Source organism: Chrysochloris asiatica, unplaced genomic scaffold (assembly GCF_000296735.1).
Source record: "Chrysochloris asiatica unplaced genomic scaffold, ChrAsi1.0 scaffold00004, whole genome shotgun sequence".
Classification (NCBI taxonomy): Eukaryota; Metazoa; Chordata; class Mammalia; order Afrosoricida; family Chrysochloridae; genus Chrysochloris; species Chrysochloris asiatica.
Window position 1 is genome coordinate 44,860,991 of NW_006408522.1, and position 13,266 is coordinate 44,874,256.

The following is a 13,266-nucleotide window of genomic DNA, read 5'->3' on the forward strand; positions in this document are numbered from 1 at the left end:
TTTACTTGTGCTTTATTAACTGTGCAAAGACATTCTACCTTGTGGATCATAATAAACTATGGATAACATTGTGAAGAATGGGAAATCCAGAACACTTACTTGTGCTCATAAAGAAACTATACATACATAGACCAGGAGGCAGTCATTAGAACAGAACAAGGGAATACTGAATGGTATAAAATCAGGAAGGTATGCCCCAGGGTTGTAACCCTTCACTGTATTTATTCAATCTGTATACTGAAAAGATAATCCAAGATGCTGGATTATATGAAGGACATGGCATTAAGAGTGAAGGAGAACTCATTTATACAGTATTGCTTACTGGGAGCAAAGAGGACTTAAAATACTCACTGACAAAGATCAAGGACTACAGCCTTCAGTATGAATTGCATCTCAGTGTCAAGAAAAAAAAACTCCTCAGAATTGGACCAATAAATAACATCATGATAAATGGAGAAAAGATTGAAATTGTCATAGATGTCATTTTATTTGAATCTATAATCAATACTCATGGAAGCAACTGTCAAGAAATCAATGCATTGCCTTTGGCAAACCTACTGCAAAAGACTTCTTTGAAGTGTTAAAGAGCAAAGATGGTAGCTTGAGGACTAAGGTATCCCTGACCTAAGTCATGGTATTTTTAATAACCTCATATTCATGTGAAAGTTGGACAATGAATAAACATGACCACAATATAATCGATGAAATTGAATTATGGTGTTGGAGAAGAATATTGAAAGTACCATGTGCTGCCAGAAAAACAAACAAATCTATCATGGAAGAAGCACAACCAGAATGCTTCTTAGAAACAAGTATGGCGAGACTTCATTTCTCATTCTTTGTACATGTTGTCAGAAGGGATCAGTTCCTGGAAAAGGGACTGACGGTGAGTCAGTGAATAAAAGGAAGACCCTAATGAGATGGGACTGACACAATGGGCTCAAACACAACAACTGTGAGGATCATGCAGGACCAGGCAGTGTTTTGTTCAGTCAGCATAGAGTCACTAAGAGTTGGAACTGACTCGATGGCACCTAACAATAACAAGTGAGTTGTCTGTAAATCAAACCTTCATAACCCAGGGGCTTACTGCAATCTACATGAATACGTGTTATGCAATTATAAAATGCTATTTAAATTTTACTATTCATTTTTATGGCATGTCATTTCTGACCTTATGTTTACTTCTAATGCCATATTTCACTCATGTTTTATAAGCTCTTTCATTTCTGTGTGCTTTCCATGGTGCTATGCATAGTTCCTCTACAAATTATATTGATTTTTTTTTTATATGTATGTTGGTAAAAGGTTTTCAACCCTATCCAGAGAATGTAAAATTTAAAGGACCCTGTGAAATACAAATCAAAGCCACAATGAGACACCATTTCACACTTATTATGATAGGTATAATTTAGAGACAAAAAAAAAAAAAGCAGTTAATAATGTGTGATGGCAAAAATACAGAGAAATTGGAGCACTAATACAATGCAGCCTCTTGCACTCAGGAAAGGCGGAAGCCTGGGGTAGTCCACGTGGCTCTCTTTCTGACAGTACACCAATACATATGTTACTAGCTCTTGACTTTGGTGTGCTGCTCCTTTATACAACATATCAGATGTATCAGGAGTCTAAAAAAGTTAGTTTTTTTTACTCTTATGTTTTAGTAGCATTTTTCCATAACTTTTTTTTTATTTTTGAAGCCCCTTGGTATTCCTTTGGAGTCCTGGTGTGGCACTGTAAGATTAGCACTGGACCTCAAGGTCAGTTTGAACCACAAAGTCAATGACTCAAACTCACCAACTGCTCCTTGGAAACCCTACACAGGGTTGCTGTGAGTTGGAACCCACTCGACAGTACTTAGCAACAATAATACAATGTTAGTGGAAATACAAAATATATAAGCTTTGGAAGATAATCTGACATTTCCCCCAAAAGGTTAAACATAGATTTCCGATGTGACCTAATAATTCCACATCTAGGAGTCCTAGTTGCACTGTAAGTTAGGTGTTGGGCTGCTTACCACAAGGCCAGTGGTTCAAACTCATCAGTTGCTTTTTGGAAGAGAGATAAGCCTGTCTATTCCCATTAAGATTTACAATTTCAAAAATCCTATGTAGATAGGGTCATTATGAGTCATAATCATCTTGATGGCATTGATTGTTTTGTTTGCTTGTTTTTCTTGGTAGGCATATGATGAAGAGAAATGAAAACATGCGCCCACACAAAAATGCATAAGAGGTTCATAAAAACATTATTCATAATAAATAAAAGGTAGAAACAACCTAAATGCCCACCAGCTTATGGATAAACAAAATGGACTATATCCATATAACAAAATATTATTCAGCAATAAAAAGGTGCTGTAACATATATGAATCATAAAAACATTAAACTAAAGGAAAGAAGATAGTCAGAAAAGACTACATGTTGAATGAGTCCATTTATCTGAAATGTCCAGCATAGGCAAATCTATAGAGACAGAAAATAGATGGATTGCTCAGGGTTGGAGGGGACCGAGGCAAAATGGAGAGGACTACTGTTGGGTATGGAGTCCTGGTGTGGCGCTGTGGGTTAATGAGCCGGACTGCAAAGCCGTTTGAACTGCAAGGTCAGTAGTTCAAGTTCACCAGGTGTTCCTTTAAAACCTGACACAAGGTCGCTACGGGTCGGAACCGACTCGACGGCACTTCACAACAACAACAACAACTGTTGGGTATAGCAGTTTTTGGTGGGATGATTAAAATGTTCTAAGGCACCCTCGGAAAACCTGTACAGGGTCGCTATGGGTCAGAACTGACTCAATGGCACTTAACAACAACAACAAAGGTTGAGTGTAGTGATGGTTGTGTAACTCTGTGTATATTAAAAACTATTGAATTTTACACTTCAAATGGGTCACTTGTATGGTGTGTTTTATCTGTTATAGCTTGATTCCAAATGTTTAATCTGTTTAAAGAATAAAGCTATTCAAAAAGTAGCGAGTTACCAAGTTTTAACAACTGGTAGTATTACATACTAGTGTGAATTCTGGGAAAGAAATATGGCATTATCATGATATTCTGTCTTGGAAGAAGTACAACCAGACGTCCTTTAGAAACAAGGATGGTGAGACTTGGTCTCTCCTGTTTTGGACATGTTGTCAAGAGGGATCAATCTCTGGAGAAGGACATCATGCTTGGCGTAAAATGGAGGGTCAGTGAGAAAGAGAAACATCCCCAGTGAGAGGGACTGGTACAGTGGCAGCAACAATGCGTTCAGACATAACAAGGATGGAGGAGGACCCAGCTGTGTTTCAGAATTCTGCTGTGAATACAGTCTGTTATGAGTGGGAACTGACTCAATGGCAGGTAGCAACAACAAAAAACATGATAGTCATATATTTTTACCCAATTAACTTATTTCTATAAATTTACTTTAAAGGAATTATTTTATGAAACCAATAAGACCAGTGAATAAAGATGGTAACTGGATTTTCTATTAGTCTCAACTTAGAAACAAATGAAATATCTAGCTATTGATTTAACGTAATGGTTCATTTATGTCATAAATTATTATAAAACTATAATGAAAAAGTTCTGTAGAAACATAAGGAGTCCTGGTATGGCACTGTCGGAGAAGCACTGGACTGTTAACCCACAATGTCAGCAGTTCAAACACACTAACTGCCCCATGGAGGTCTCTATGAGTCGGAACTGAGTTATTAAGTGCCGTCGAGTTGGTTCCAATTCATAGAGAACATGCATAGGGATTCTGAAGAGCAGCTGGTGGGTTTGAATTGCCAACCTTGTGGTTCAAGTCCATCGCTGGTGTTCCAGTACCACACCAGGAGTCCAACAACAACATAGGGACATAAAAAAAGCATGGAAGAATCTTAGGTGGAGAGGGCAGTATACAAATATAAAATAGTGTTGTCTTCATTTTGTTAAAACCCATATGCCTATGTAAAGACATGAAGGAGTTGAATTATGGAAGATTGTCATCATTGTCTTTTTGCTTCCGGTAGCCATTTTCGTATACAATCCTATTAATTAAAAAAATATATTGAAATTGTTTTTGCTCCATAAACCTGTAAGCAAAAGAATCCAATAAAATTAAAAGGTTCCCTGGAGATGCCTAATGAAAAAGCATTTGGTGCACATGGGGACAAAATTCAGGCACCAGTGTTTAATGTAAACTCTAAAGAAACGCTCTGATCATTTTAGAAGCCATAAGGTGGTCACAAAAACTCTAGCACATTAAATGACTGACACATATGTTACTGTATAGCTAGTATATTTTTTCACCACTGTCTATCAAGTACCCAGTAACAATTATATTTACTAAATCAAGAGACTTTTAAAATATGGTCCGTGACACCTGAATGTTAAGTGGTAACTTCAAGAGGGTTCATAGAGATACCATGAATGTGGTTTGCCAGAAAGTGTTATGTGGCGATGGGATGAAGTGAAGGACATCCACAGCTGAGTTACACACTATGGTTATGATAGTGAGGTTTAGCTTCCTGGTGACAGCTGCCCTCAGCAGTGTTGGTCTACAAGGAATGAGTTGAAGAGAGAGCGATGTTAAAGGAACCTTTGCTATCAGATATAATGATGAAGGAGAGAATGCCTTCTCTATTTTCTTCCCAGTATCTCAGAGTATGGAGGGGACGAGGGAACAAAACACTTTAAAAGTACAATTTAAAAAATGTGTAACACTGCTAAAGCATGGTGGTGGTGGTTATGTGCCGTGGAGTCGGTTCTGACTCATAGCAACCCTGTACAGGGTTTCCGAGGCTGTAATTCTTTATGGGAGCAGAAAGCCTCATCTGTCTCCCACGGAACAGCTGGTAGTTTCGAACTGCTGACCTTGTGGTTGCAGCCTCTAAATATGTTGTTATGCTCAAATGTTTACATTTATTGATACAACATGAATGACTAACTTACCCCCAAAGTTTGACCTGCATATTCTGTGATCCTTTATTAATGAGTAACTCACTTGCTAACATATTTTTTCCCAGACATCACCTGGATCTTCAACATAAATACATTCAAGGTAGGAATTAAATGAGTATTCCCACATACTTGTGACTAGGTCTTCTCCAACTTTGGATTATCTATTGTTCTGAACTATTCGAGCGCCTCAACCCTTCAATTAGTACAGTTAATAACAATGAAGTAAAACTGTATAATCTGCTTTGAGAGCTCCAACTGTCTCTGAAGAAAGGAGGCTTTTTAGTCTTATATATATATTTGAGAAGGAGATCTGGTAGCGTTGTGGTTACGAGTCAGGCTGCCAACCTCAAGGTCAGCAGTTCAAAACTACCAGCTGTTCCAAAGGAGAAAGATGAGTCTTTCTGCTCCCGTAAAGATTTACAGCCTTGGAAACCCTGTACAGGGTCCCTATGAGTCGGAACTGACTCCACGGTACTTAACAACAACAACGTATATATGAGGGGGTTTCAAAACATTTGTAGAAAAATTCCATTGTTTTTTACCTCTATTTTTCCCATAAACTTTTTGAAGCCTTCTCCTATAACTGTGTTGTTGTTGTTATGTGCCATCGAGTAGGTTCCATAGAGCCAGAGCGACCCTGTATAGGGTTTTCCGAGGAATGACTGGTGAGCTTGACCCACCGACCTTTTGGTTCAAACCAACTTTGCAGTTCAGCGCATTAACACATAGCGCCACACAGGACCTTGTATACCCTATGTTGTTGTTGTTATGTACCGTGGAGTCGGTTCCGACTCACAGCGACCCTGTGCAAGGCTGCGAGGCTGTAAATCTTTACAGGAGCAGAAAGCCTCATCTTTCGTAGAATAATACAGGACAACAAAAAAGTTATACATCTTCCACCTTTATAACTGAAGAATGTAAACAGACTTCTTCATTACTGAAACTATAGAAGACTTAGGAAAAATTGGAACAAATTCTATTTTTATAATGAAGAATAAAAATAAGATTGTGTCATTACTGGAAATTGAGAAAATGTATGAGTAGAAGGGAAAGTAGTATGCAATAGTTCTACTATTCCAGGATGAACTATTTCAGTGGCTATGTTCCAGTGTTTCTCCACACAATTTTTGTTGTTGTATTATTTTCTCTAGGTAACATAGTTATAAAATAGGGTGCACACAAGTATACAGCTGCCTTTTCCAAGAATCAGACCCCTGCTTCTCACTGCACCCCTCCCCCTTTCAGCTTGGGTTTCTGAACAGATAAATCACCCAAAATGAATACACTGAGATGCCTTCCTTCACAGCCCACCCCACACCCTAATTTAAATAGCACCACTGCCTACTTTTTATTACTACTCACCACCTCCTAGATAGGAACCAGAAAATAATACCAGCCACAGTCAAACTCATATTTACCACATGACTTTGTAAATGTGTACTAGATTTCTGGCCCTCCATTTCAGAAGCAGTTCTGTGGCAAGGTCAGTTCCTCCCACCATGTTTCCTTCCACGCCATCTCCTTATAGTTCAGGTCCCTGAGGTACCACCATACTTCAAAGCAGAGCCTTCTTTAATAACAAAGCCTTAACTGAAAGCAGTTTCTATTGCCCCTTTAATTATTCTCATTATACTTTTATCCACAAGTGTGAGAAACCAGATAAATAGCTACCTGTATGTTTCTTAGTTCAAGAATTGCTCCAGGCTCTTGACTCCCTGAAGTCCAAATCATACCTCCTCTCTTGTCATCTCTCCATGGTCTCCTAATCTGGCTTCCTACCTCATGTTTTCTGTTTGCACAGCTTTGTTCAGAATGTCCGCCCCGTTTCCCTTTGAAAATACACCCTGTACAAGAGTACTGTCCAGCTACTGCTGGTGCTTGCCACTCACGATCATGCTCTGCACTGTGGACAGAAAGCTCCACAGCCACTGCCCACGCCAAGTCTAGAGGATAGTACTTCTACCTGTCTCCACTTGTCCAAGGAGAAATCACCAATCAAAGCACAACTCTAAGCAAAGCACCCTAAGAGCCCAACTTCAGGACAAAGACAAGAAGAACTAATTGGTCTCTTGTTTTCTGAGCATTAGTGCTGTTGTTAAGTGCTGTTGGGTAGGTTCTAAGGGTTTTCAGGGAGTGGCTAGTGGGTTCGAACCACCGTTCTTCTGGTTAGCAATCCAATTCTTGTCCTACAGTGCCACACCAGCACTCCTAAGTAGTTGTTGTTGTTGTTGTTGTTAGGTGCCATCAAGTCAGTACCAAATCATAGTGACCCTATGCACAGCAGAACGTAACACTGCCCGGTCCTGGACCAACCTCACTATTGTTGCCATGTTTGAGCCCATTGATGCTGTCACTTGGCCAATCCAGCTCATTGGGGGTCTTCCTCTTTTTCTCTACGTCTCCACCTTACCTAACATGATATTCTTCTCCAGTGACTGGTCCCTCCTGACAATATGTCCGAAGTATGAGAGATGAAGTTTGGCCATCCTGGCTCCAAGGAGCACTCTGGCTGCACTTCTTCCAACAAGGATCTGTTGGCTGTTTTGGCAGCCCATGCCACTTTCAATATTCTCCTCCAACACCATAACTCAAAAGCATCAATTCTTCTTTGGTCTTCCTTATTTACTGTCCAGCTTTCACATGCATACGAGGTTATTGAAAATACTATGGCTTGGGTCAGGCGTACCTTAGTCCTCAAGCTGACATCTTAGTTAGACCTATAGAAATGACAAAAATCTGAATAATTTCTGAGACATTTTCTAAAGAGCGTTAAACATGTCATGTGTGGTCATTGGATTCCCAGAAGCCTGTCTGTGTCACATCTGTTCCTTTTCTGGAGCAAGCCATTGAGTCATCCAGCTGTTTTTGTATACCATAAGAGCACCACACAAGTATGAGTATCTGCTTGTCTCATGACAAAAGCATTTAGGATTTCCTTCCAGTGCTGCATGACCAACAAGGCTCCTTTCTTGGAGAGAGGCAGACTAATGGCTTCTGCAATGTCTCATCTGGCCTATAAAGTTTCCGTTTGTATTGCTCATCACCTTACTGGATGCACACCACAAATGTCCACAGTACAACAAAGAATGCAACTCACCTTACTTTAGCTGATAAATGTAGCGTGACCTTTACTTCTGGAGATTGTCTTTCAGTTTCTCACCCTTATTTTGCATATGGGTTGGATTAAAAACTATTCAAACAGCTCTAAAGCTCTGCTAAAGTAACCACTGAAAAGTTTAGGAGCCTGATTGCTGTACATGCATCAAAATATAAACGGTGACCCATCTTCATCTTTTAAATGTATCACCTACAAGTATGTATCAGTTTAGCAAGTAATATTTATACGGTCATCAAAACTTCACTTATCCATTTAGTCCAAATATTGATAAAGCCCCTACTAAGCCAAGCACTGAATTATGTGATACAAAGGTAATTAAGAGAAGTTCCTGGCTTCAGTCAGTGGAGTCTCAGGGAAAAAATTAAGACCTAAATAAGTTCTTGTAATATAAATCTTAAGACAGTCCTAAAAGGTGGCGGGGGTGGGGGTGGTGGGGGTTGTGGGTGGTGGTGGTATATGATACTTCTCAGGGAAGAAATATTTGATAATTGCAGAATGAATAATATTTAATTTGGAAAATCAGAAGACATGTTAACACAAAAGAATGTGCGTGTGCAGCAAATGGCCTATGTTTGAATATGGTTGAAATGTGTACTACTTATGGAAGGGGCAAGCAAGGGCCTGGTTGTTAGACCTTGTCTGTAGCCTTACTGAGGAGACTGAAGTATCATCCTCAAGTTAAGACCGTATCTTGATAAGAGAGAGACTTGATGTCTTGTCAACAACCTCCTTTAAGTGCAGATGGTTCTCCCACATAATACAATGCACTGAATACCTGAAACCCAACTACAGGAAGCACCTGCCTTCAGGTAATTGTCTGGAACTGACTACCTGTTTCCTCTAGACCTGTTGTTTTTCCTCTCTTCCTTGCCACTCAAATTTATGTTCAGTTCCCATACTGCTGCTTTAGGCCACATGTTTAGTTAGTATTTAGGAGTTCCCTTCCTGCATTACTGCTTAACTATTAACAACTTGTGGTCAGGTGATACTATTGCCCTTAGCAGCTTCAGGTTGCAGGCATTCCACATCACCCTAACCCATGGCCTTTATCAGCAGAGCTCTCCCATCACTATTCATTTCAACTGAATTCTCTGACAGACTGGCTTATGACAATGACTATAGCAATAATAAGTTTCTCAGGCAGCTCTGGGCTGACAAGAGTTAAAGAGTCCCTTTGAGGTAAACAGGGATTGTAGTTCGCACCTTATAGGCATAAAAAAAGACTACAGATTTAACCATAAATAAAATCCAAACCCAAGTAGATTTCTACTTTTAAGGACCCCATAGAGTCTCCTCGTGTGGCGCTGTAGGATCAGCACTGGACTGTGAACCACAAGGTCAGCAGTTCAAACCCACCAGCTGATCCGTGGAAACCCTATAAAGGGTTGCTATGAGCCAGAACTGACTCAATGGCATGTAACAGCAACAACAGCATAGGGTTTCCAAGGCTGTAAATTTTTTAAAAAGCAGACTTCATCTTTCTCCTGGGTTCAAACCACTGACCTTTCAGCTATTGTTAAGTGTTGTTGAGCCGGTTCCAACGCGAAGCCACCTTGCATAGAGCTTCTGAGGAACAGTTGGCAGCCTAGAGCTTTAACTATTGTACCACCAGGTGTCCTTAACCATAAATAAAACTCACTGCCATTGAGGTAATGCCAACATAGAGCGAAGCTATGTAGGGTTTCATCGCATCTTGATGAGAGCGGCTGGTGAGTTTGAACTACAAGCTTGAGGTTAGTAGGCAAACAAAACACCTAAGTCACAGCACCACTAAGGTCCAATAACCATAAATAAAGGGTTCCCAAATTTTAGCTAAAGGGCCCTGGAGACACTGTGGGTTAGGTGTTGGGTTGCTAACTGCAAGGTCAGCAGTTCAAAACCATCAGCCCTTCAGAGAGAGAAAGATGAAGCTGTGTACTTTCAGAAACACCATATAGGGACGCTCTGAATGGGAAGAGATTTAATGGCAGTGGGTTGTTAAACTTTTAGCTATGTTCTTGATGTATAGCTAATGCTATGATTTTCCTTAGCTCTATGGAGTCCTGAAGTGGCGCTGGACCATGAGGTTGGTTTGAACCACAAGGTAGGTGGTTCAAATTCACCAGCTACTCTTTGGAAACCCTTTATGGAGTTACTATGAGTCAGAACTGACTTGCAGGAATTTAATAATAACAATTTGATAAAACAGACCCCCATTTTATCAAGGAAAACAATGAAGACCTAGCTTAAAACTTCTTCATCGGGTTTCATCTATAGACTGTTGTTGTTAAGTACCATCATGCTGTTTCCAACTCTTAGCGACCCTGTATAGGATTTCTGAGGAACAACTGGTGGGTTTGAACTGCCAACCTTGTGCTGATCCACAGCACCACACCAGAGGTCCACTTATAGAATGGTGGTGGTGGTGTGCCGTGGAGTCAGTTCCGACTCATAGCGACCCTGTACAAGGTTTCTGAGGCTATAAATCTTTATGGGAGCAGAAAGCCTTTTCTTTCTCCTGCAAAACAACTGGTAGTTTAGAACTGCTGACCTTGAGGTTAGCAGTCCAATTCGTAACCACTACGCTACCAGACATATTGCATTAGGCAAATCTGCTGCACAAGACCTTTTTAAAGTGTTGAAGAGCAAACATGTCAGCTTGAGGACTAAGGTGTGCCTGATCTAAGCCATGGTATTTTCAATAACCTCATATTCATGCAAAAACTAGACAGTGAATAAAGAAGACCATAGAAGAATTGATGCTTTTAAGTTATGGTGTTGGAGGAGAATATTGAAAGTGCCATGGGCTGCCAAAATAACCAACAGATCCGTTTTGGAAGAAGTGCAGCCAGAGTGCTCCTTAGAGGCCAAGATGGCCAAACTTTGTCTCTCATACTTTAGACATATTGTCAGGAGGGACCAGTCGCTGGAAAAGGATATCATGTTTGGTAAGATGGAGGGTCAGAGAAAAAGAGGAAGACCCCCAATAGAAAGATTGGCCAGGTGGCAGCATCGATGGACTCAAGCATGGCAACAGTAGTGAGGTTGGCCCAGGATCGGGCAGTGTTTCGTTCTGCTGTGCATAAGGTCACTATGGGTCAGGACCAACTCGATGGCACCTAACAACAATAACAACACTACCAGAGCTCCTTCTATATTATATACAGTAGGAAGCCTGATTTTCTACTTTCTTTCATATCTGATTGGGAAAAAATCTCTAGTTATTTTAAATTCTCCTTGATCTATAGGAATTCTTGCTTCACCATAAGACAAAACTTGGAAAAAACCAAGTGTGCATACATTCTCACAGGATTAAATAACTGTTTTTCACCATTTGACACTCTATCCCAACCTCTTCCAACAAAGTTGCCTGTGACAAAGCAGTTGAACTGATAGAATTTATATTGACACTTAAACACGGCTATAAGCTACAAAGACAAATAATAGATATAAAAATGTTTTCCCATTAAAAATGTTGAATAATGGAAACAATATAGGCTTTGGGTTTAGAAAGCTTATTATCCATCTGACTCTGGGCAGTTCTTCACCTATAAAGATAACAGAGACTCTCCCAACAGTTTTGTGAAGATTAAACAAAATCAAATCCTAACGTACTTTACATTGGTATTGTTTGTCATTAAGTGTTGTTACTGTTGTTGTTAGTGCTCTCTTGTTGCTTCTGACTCATAGCAACCCTATATAGGGTTTCCAAGGAGCTGCTGGTGAGTTTGAACCCCCCACCTTGTGGTTCAAACCAACCTATGCTTGTTACTATATTATTACTAGCAGTACTACTACTATTACTATTGCTACCAGACCCATTAAGCATGGTGCTGAAGTCAATTACCCAACTAATGGATGATCCTGCAAGAACTTAAAAATATGCCATTTGAAATTAAAGTTATTCTCTAATCCAAGTAAGTTGTTGTTAAGTGCCTTCAAGTCGGTTCCAACTCATAGCAACCCTGTATAGGGTTTCTGAGGAGCGGCTGGTGACATTGAACCTTCAACCTTATGGTTTAAGTGGACCTTGGGGTCCAGTACATCAACCCACAGCATCACACCAGGACTCTAATCCAAGTGTATCATCTGTATATCAAAAAGGGTAAGAACATGGATCACCACTCATCGTCAGTTTGTCTTACTGTCTTACTTGCACGTTACTGTGATGCTGGAAGGTATGCCACTGGGATTTAAAATACCAGCAGGGTCACCTGTGGTTGACAGGTTTCAATGGAACTTCCAGACTAAGACTAGGAAGAGAGGTGTAAGGATCCACTTGTGAAAATTTGCTCATGACAATCCTAGCTATCACAACAGAATATTGTCCAATATGGTACTTAGAAGATGAGTCCCTAAGGGTGGAAGGCAACTAAATTTTGACTCAAGCATGAGGACAGTGTGGGACCTGGCACTGTTCCCTTCTGGTAACACAGGGGGTCACCATTAGTCAGAGCTGAATTAGAGGCTCTGGTAGCGTAGTGGTTACGAATTGGGCTGCGAACCTTAAGGTCAGTGGTTCGAAACTACCAGCCACTCCACGGGAGAAAGATGAGGCTTTCTACTCCCGTAAAGATTTACACCCTTGGAAACCCTGTACAGGGTCGCTATGGGTCGGAACTGACTCGACGGCACTTAACAACAACAACAACATCAACAATGAGAACATATTAGGAGAGAATGAAAGATCTAGTTTAGGGCCTATTCCAGTAGTCCAAGGAGACATGTCTTTACTAGTATGGTTTCTGGATGATTAATAAAGAGAAGCATGTTTCAACTCTTGTGTGTTGGCAAAGAATTTAATCCCCTTCACCAACCCTCCAATGCCCCTAACCCCCACTCCTAAAGTGAAAGAAAGAAAACAAATTCAGGTGCCACTATATGCCCTCAGGTGCTACACGCCCTCGGCTTCTGGCAATAACAACAAAGGTGTTTGTCATTTCCTGCCATAAAAAAGGCAATGTACAAATATTGCATCTACTTTACAGTGGTTTAAAAGCTGAAGGGTATAGAAACCATATTGTGATCATATTAGGATTTTAATTATTGACATTTTGAGAAATACAGTGTTGTGAGATTTACAAGGTAGCATTCACTTCTTGGAGTATTCTCATTTAACTAGTATACCATTTTGAACATCCTTTCTCCCAAACAAATTATTTACCTTGACAGCTGATGTTGGAATAAAAAAAATTAACATTAATAAATGTTCTGCAGTGATTCCAATGAGGAGAC

General features: G+C 40.1%; 1 protein-coding gene across 1 annotated transcript in view; it reads right to left on the reverse strand.

Moving 5' to 3' along the window:
• FMN1 (formin 1) overlaps nucleotides 1-13,266 on the reverse strand; it is a 581,640-nt gene that overhangs the window by 474,588 nt on the left and 93,786 nt on the right. The window lies entirely within an intron of this gene.